The sequence below is a fragment of the Pelophylax lessonae genome, assembly GCF_965119305.1.
Source record: "Pelophylax lessonae genome assembly, chromosome: 9".
NCBI lineage: Eukaryota > Metazoa > Chordata > Amphibia > Anura > Ranidae > Pelophylax > Pelophylax lessonae.
This window is the reverse complement of record NC_138776.1, coordinates 24,411,461-24,418,960: the sequence shown is the minus strand read 5'-3', so window position 1 is coordinate 24,418,960 and position 7,500 is coordinate 24,411,461. Positions and strand designations below refer to the sequence as shown.

General features: G+C 47.6%; 1 protein-coding gene across 1 annotated transcript in view; it reads right to left on the bottom strand.

Moving 5' to 3' along the window:
- The window catches only part of CUTC (cutC copper transporter), a 62,098-nt gene that overhangs the window by 21,660 nt on the left and 32,938 nt on the right, over positions 1–7,500 (bottom strand). The gene's annotated exons all lie outside the window — the stretch shown is intronic.

Below are 7,500 nucleotides of genomic sequence, written 5' to 3'. Positions count from 1 at the left end.
CCTCCCTCTCTCTGCTACAGGGAATCAGTTCTGTTTAAAGCAGTACAGAGAATTTAACCCAACCCAACTCAATGATAGAGGGGCGGGTACTACTTCTGTCAATGAGCTTAAGAGAAAAGGATTTTACGGTAAGTTCTTACAAAAATCCATTTTTCTCTATCGCTCATTGACAGACGTAGTCTTCTTGATTCTCAAGAGCTGGGACATCCAGAAGCAGTGCCACAAATGAGGGGTGGGATTGACAAAATCAAATCCAATCTAGTAGGCCCAACCGGTGCCAAACTAGAAGTTTTAAAGGCTCATTATAAACAAAGAATGAGACTAAAGAAAAATTTTCCAACGGAAAAAACCCTCGAGGTAGACCACTGGTCTCCTCAAATTGCGGCCTGCAAAACCTTGCGGCCAAATGAGGCATCAGACGATGCCATTACATCAACTTTATAATGTTTAGAAAAGGTATGCACCGACGACCAGGTAGCCGCCTTGCACACCTGGACCACTGACGCCTGATGGCGAAAGGCCCATGACGCACTAAGTGCCCGAGTGGAGTGCGCCTTAACAGGGAACGGGGGCTCCCGACCCTTAATAGAATAAGCCTGCACTACCGTCTGTCTGATCCATCTGGAAATGGTCGCGGCAGATGCAGGCAACCCCTTTTTGGGTCCATCTGGGATCACAAAAAGTGAATCCGTCTTGCGAAACGAGTCTGTCGTTTTCAAGTATACCCTGATCGCCCGGACCACATCCAAGGAGTGCAAAGCAAATTCCCGAGGATGACTGGGCTTAGGACACAGGGAAGGTAATACAATTTCTTCATTCAGATGAAATTCTGAAACTACTTTTGGTAGGAAGGATGGATTCGGACGAAGAACCACCTTATCTCTATGAACCACCAGATATGGTGAACGACAAGATAATGCGGCCAGTTCTGACACCCTGCGTGCAGAAGTAATAGCCACCAAGAAGGCCACCTTCTGGGACAACGTGGGTAGAGGAATCTCCCTAATATCTTCAAAGGGAGGTTTCTGAAGAACCGACAACACTAAATTAAGATCCCAGGGGGGTAACGGCGCGTGCACTGGCGGAGCCAGATGTCGCACCCCCTGGATGAAATTCCGCACCAAGGAATGAGTAGCCAAAGGCTTCTGAAAGAAGATGGCTAATGCTGAGACCTGACCCTTGATAGTACTCAAGGCCAGTTTCTGCTCAACCCCTTGTTGCAGAAAAGCCAATATTCGACTAATCGAATAAGACCGAGGACGGAACCCCAAAGGTTCACACCATGCAATGTAGGACTTCCATGTGCGATGATAAATCTTTCTGGAAGTCGCTTTCCTTGCTTCAACTAGAGTAGGAATAACTGAAGCTGACAAACCTTTGTCCTTCAGCACCTGGGTCTCAATAGCCAGGCCGTTAAAGCCAGCGATCGTAAAGCAGGATGGAGGATCGGTCCCTGAGACAGTAGATCCTCTCTGAGAGGAAGTCTCCACGGGACGTCCGCCACCAGTCTGACCATGTCGGCGTACCAAGCTCGACGAGGCCAGTCCGGAGCTACCAGGATTACTGGGATTCCTTCCTCCTCTACCCTGCGAAGAAGTCTTGGCAGTAACGCGAGAGGAGGGAAGGCATATATTAGCTGGTATTGCCCCCACGGGGCGATCAGTGCGTCTGCGGTTTCTGCTAGAGGATCGCGGGAGCGAGCCACGAATCTCTGAACTTTCCTGTTGAATCGTGATGCCAACAGATCCACATCCGGGGTGCCCCACCGTAGGCACAACTGGTGGAAAACGTCTGGATGGAGGGACCATTCCCCCTGATCCAGGGTCTGACGGCTGAGATAATCTGCCTGCCAATTCTCCACCCCCGGAATGAACACCGCAGAGATTGCTGGAACAAATCGTTCCGCCCAGCGAAGAATGCAAGCCACTTCTTTGGCCGCTCGGACACTCTTGGTGCCCCCCTGGTGATTGACATAAGCCACGGCCGTGGCATTGTCCGACTGGATCCGAACCGGGCTGCCCTGGAGCTGCTCGGTCCAGTGAATCAGACAAAGTCTGATCGCTCTCAGTTCCAATACATTTATCGGTAATCTGGATTCTTCCGGGGACCAAAGTCCCTGGGCAGATAATTGACCGAGAATTCCTCCCCATCCGGATAGACTGGCATCCGTGGTCACTATCGTCCAATATATTGGCAGAAATGACTTTCCCTGGCTGAGCATTGGAGACCGAAGCCACCAAACCAGAGACTCTCTGGTCTGTTTGCTCAATCGTATCTGATTGTCCAGGGATTCCGGATTCCGATTCCATCTGAGGAGAATCTCTTGCTGAAGAATTCGGGTATGGGACTGGGCAAATGGGACTGCTTCGAATGAAGCCACCATCAACCCCAGAACCCTCATGCAAGTCCGAAGGGAAGACCAGCTGTTGGACAGTAACAACTGGACTGCTGATTGAATCTTTCGAAGTTTCCCTACCGGAAGAAACACTCTTGTCCTGACTGTGTCTAGAATTAGACCCAGATATTCGAGCCTCTGGGTGGGAACCAGAAAAGACTTTTGCTGGTTCACCAGCCACCCGAATTCCTGTAAAGAAATCATAGTAATTTCTATGTTTTGTAGCAAGGTCTGAGGAGACTCTGCATGAAGCAGAAGATCGTCTAGGTAACCTAGAATCGATATACCTCTTTGGCGCAGAAGTGCCAACATTGGGGCCAACACTTTTGTGAAGACCCGCGGAGCCGTGGCGAGACCGAAAGGTAACGCCACAAACTGATAGTGGTTCTCCTCTACGGAAAAGCGTAGAAAACGCTGATGTCCTGCGAAAAAGGGAATGTGAAGATAGGCGTCCTTGATGTCTATGGACGCTAGGACATCCCCTGGATGCAGGAAGGCTGCTACCGTGCGAATGGACTCCATTCTGAATCTTCTTATGTTGACGAAAGAATTGAGTGCTCTTAAGTCCAGAATTGGACGCACTTTGCCCTCTTTCCTGGGTATTGTAAACAGGTTTGAATAAAACCCTTGAAACCGTTCTGTCCAAGGAACGTGGACTACCACTCCTTGTTGTAGTAGATCTGTGACTGCTCTCCGCAGATCTTCTAGACGATCCGGAGATAGTCGGATATTGGAAGGGAAGAATCGCGCCGGTGGGAGAGATCGAAACTCGATCTTGTACCCTGACTTTATGACTTCGCAAACCCATTTGTCCGGGATTCTGGAAAGCCATGGATCCGGGAACCGGCGAAGACGTCCCCCCACCCCAGTTATGGGTGGGGGCGCACCTTCAGGCTTTGGATGGTTTATCTTCAGGTCTGGAGGGGGCGGGCTTTTGCTTGCCCGACCAACGACCCCTGACGCCTCCTGTAGGAACCTTGGAGGACTTAGTTTTTTCACCCGCTGGACGAAAAAACCTCTTGTGAGCAGAAAAAGAAGGCCCTCGTCTTTGACGAGTTCCTCTACCTTTAAAATTTTGCGGTAAAAAGGTGCTTTTTCCACCGGTGAGATCCTTAATGATCTCATCTAAGTTGGCTCCAAATAGACGTTCTCCTGAAAAGGGGATATTAGCCAATGCTTTTTTGGAACCTTGGTCGGCTATCCAACCTTTTAGCCACAGTGTACGCCTGAGAACCACTGCTGAGACTGATGCTCGCGCCATTAATGGAGTGGCGTCTAACGCCGCATCACATACAAACTGTAACCCCTGTATCATTTGTTCCAACAAATCTGATACCGCCTGAGGGACTTCTTCTAAGTCCCGGCGTAACCACTTGGTCCATTCAGTTACAGCCTGCGAAACCAGACCAATAGCAATTATTGGCCTGAAAGCTGATCCAATCAAGGAAAACATGGTGCGAGACATAGCTTCTATCTTGCGATCCACTGGATCTTTAAAAGACGGAGCGTCTTCTAAAGGAATAACCGTGGCTTTATTCAATCTAGCAATTGGTGAATCCACCACAGGTGGTTCTGTCCATTTCTTAATAAGGGTTTCCTCAAACGGATAACGCCTGTCAATGCGTTTGGAAATATTAAAAGTGCGTTTTGGCAGACGCCATTCTTCATCGATTGGATTGCCAAAACATTTGGGCAATGGAAAAACCTTTGCCACTTTGATGCGCTTTTTAGTCCCAAAAGGGATCTCAGTTTCAGCTATTTCTGATGGAATACCCTGTAACCTTAAAGTCTCTTGAACAGATACAATGAGTGCGTTTACCAACGCTTCCTCTCGGGCTATGGCAGATGCCGAAACATCCTCCTCACTGTCTGAAGAGACAGGACCCGAGACACCAATACCAGATGAAGTACCTGCAACTGCAGAAATAGGCTCAGAGTCTGAATCCGAGGTTTCAGATAATAAGGGGTTAGGCGGGGGTCGCTTTCTTGCGCCCTGTCCCTGACAAGCCACTTCCACCCGGGACACAAAAGTTTCCATAATGGCTGACAAAGATTCAATTGTCAATGGGGTGCTGGAGGATCCCGCAGACCCCTCGAGGGGATCCGGAGGAGATACATGAGTGGCAGGGTCCATGTTAATACAGGACACTTTTGCCAGCAATAAACAAAAAAACTTTTTTTTTTTTTTTTTTTTTTGTGTGTCTCCCCCTAGCGCAATAGCGCCCCTCAGAGTACCTGCTTCTCGATCCCAGAGAGAGAGAGAGGGACCCCCAAGGCTCACCAACCGATGCAGTGCAGTTTCCAACAAACTGCAGCCAGCGTCTGTCTTACACAGACTGGAAGGAGCTGTTTGCTTTTTTCCGGGCAGAAGGCGTGGCTCCGCCCCCTGTGTACGCCTTCCGGCGTTCCCAGCCCTCCACGAGGAAGCTGGGCTCACAAAACATGGCCGCCCCCATAGAAGAGACATAAGACTCCAAAAACATGGCGGCCGGCGTGACCTGAGGACATACATGCATTCGGTCTACGGCAAAATGGCGGCGGACCGCCGATATCGTCTTCCCAGCACATCCACCTGCACTCTGCTGAGAGGTGACATATGGATCTACAGAGATACACTGCACATAAGGTAGGATTATACCTCCTATGTTTGCTGTAATGTTACAGTCTGCTGGGTAGAGTGTTAGCTCTTGAACCAAGTCCACTTCCCACAAACACATGCTGTATTACAAGGGGGACTTGTAAGTGTCAGATATATACTGACCATATATGGAGGGGCCCATAATATATACTGCCTCATAAATGAGGAAAAAAGGGAACGTTTTACTCACCATACCGAACCGACAGGCACCCTCTCTTCATAATACCCTCTCCACCGAGGTGGGGGTTTGTGGACGCCTCGACTCTCTGGTCCTGGCGTCCAAGCGAGCTTTTAACTCGCAAAGTCAGTCCCTTTACTGGGACTCCGTCGCGGCCGACTCAGCGCACTGGTCTGCACGCGCTTTTAGGCAGAAACCGAGGTGACCACTGGATCTCACATCCAGCCCGTCGCCCGGCCCCGCATACTTACTTGAATATATCGCGGCCGACCAAGCGCAATGCCTGGTCTGCACGCGCTCGTAGGCCGGCTGGGGTGACCACAAGTGTCGCCCAGTCCGGCATTTTTGCTTGAAGATCTCACAGGAAAAAAACACTGGAGAAAACTACCTAAAAAATGTCTTTTTCTTAAAGAAAAAAAGTCTTGCCAGGACCAAAAGATCCCAGCAAGGAACTTAGGTCCTTACTCCTGACTAGACAGAAAAAAACTGATTCCCTGTAGCAGAGAGAGAGAGGATATACCCTCAGGGACTGCCCCCTAGGGTGGAGCCAGAACGTTTTGTCATTCTGCCTAGTCCTACTCCTGCAGAGACAACATAACCCAGCTCTTGAGAATCAAGAAGACTACGTCTGTCAATGAGCGATAGAGAAAGGACATCAATTTTATTTAGGTACAGCGTTGCACGACCGCGCAATTTTCCGTTAACCACTTAAGCCCCAGCCCTATTTTGGACACTTTTTGATTACAAGTTAAAATCAGTATTTTTTCCTAGAAAACTACTTAGAACCCCCAAACATTATATATATATATTTTTTAGCAAAGACTCTGGAGAATAAAATGGCGGTCATTGCAAAATTTTTTGTCACGCGGTATTTGCGCAGCGGTCTTTAAAACGCCATACCTCACATGTGTGGTTTGAACAGCGATTTCATTTGCGGCTCGACTTGCATATACGTTTTTTTTTGTGCGCGAGCTAACGGCGACGGTGGGGGCTAAATTTTTTTTTTCCAATTTATTTTTTCTTTTTTTTTAACTTTATTACAGGTTTTTAAAAAAAAAAAAATCTGATCACTTTTATTGCTGTCACAAGCAATGTAAACATCCCTTGTGACAGCAATATGTGTGACAGGTACACTTTATGGAGAAATCGAGGGTCTAAAAGACTCCAAACCCCTCCACTACACTTCCATGTAAGCAAAACGCCGAAAACTGCATTTTTGCATACAGCCGTTTTTCAAATTTGCCGCCTTTTGCAGCACAGTAACCCGGAAGTGACGTCATGGACGTCGACTCCGGGTTACGTCATCAGAGACCCGATCAATGCCGTTTCCGGCATTCATCGGGACTCCATCCAGCCGGCGGACGTGCCGGCTGGATGCTCGGGGCTCCCGGTGGGACGAGAGCCCCGAGCAAAGCCACGGAAGGCGGCGGGAGGGGGGGGGGGGACGTCCACTCCCGCTCACCCGGGTAACGATCGAGCGGCTCCCGAGCCGCATCGGTCATTACCGACGGAAAGCGGACCGTCGGCTTCAAACCACGGTACCGGGATGGTGTCTCTAGCTAGAGGCATCATCCCGGTATACTACGGCAGAAGTCAGCCGACGTACCGGTACGTTGATATGCGGTAGTAACGCAGTGCCGAATCGCAAAAAATTACCTGGTCATTAAGGGGGAAAATCCCTCCGGACCAGAACTGGTTAAATAATCCATTTTTTGTAAATTTGTAAATATCTATCATACATAAAAAAGGTGCTGTGAATCCAAAATTCAATACCCTATAAAGTGGTCCAAAAAATACATAAATAATGTCCCATATTTCAAATCCCAAAGAATCCAAAAAAGTGCACTTTTTTTTATATGCACTTTTTTGGATTCTTTGGGACTTTATGAAATATGGGACATTATTTATGTATTTTTTGGACCACTTTATAGGTTATTGAATTTTGGATTCACAGCACTTTTTTTTTTTTTTTTTTTTTTTTTTTTAGGTATTTACAAATATTATTTAACCAGTTCTGGACTGGAGGGATTTGCCCCCCTAATGACCAGGCCATTTTTTGCGATTCGGCACTGCGTTATTTTAACGGACAATTGCGCGGTTGTGCGACGATGTACCCAAATAAAATTGATGTCCTTTTTTCCCCCACAAATAGAGCTTTCTTTTGGTGGTATTTGATCATCTCTGCAATTTGTTTTTACATAATTCTCAATTTTATTGCATATATATATATATATATATATATATATATATATATATATATATATATATATATATATATATTATATTTTT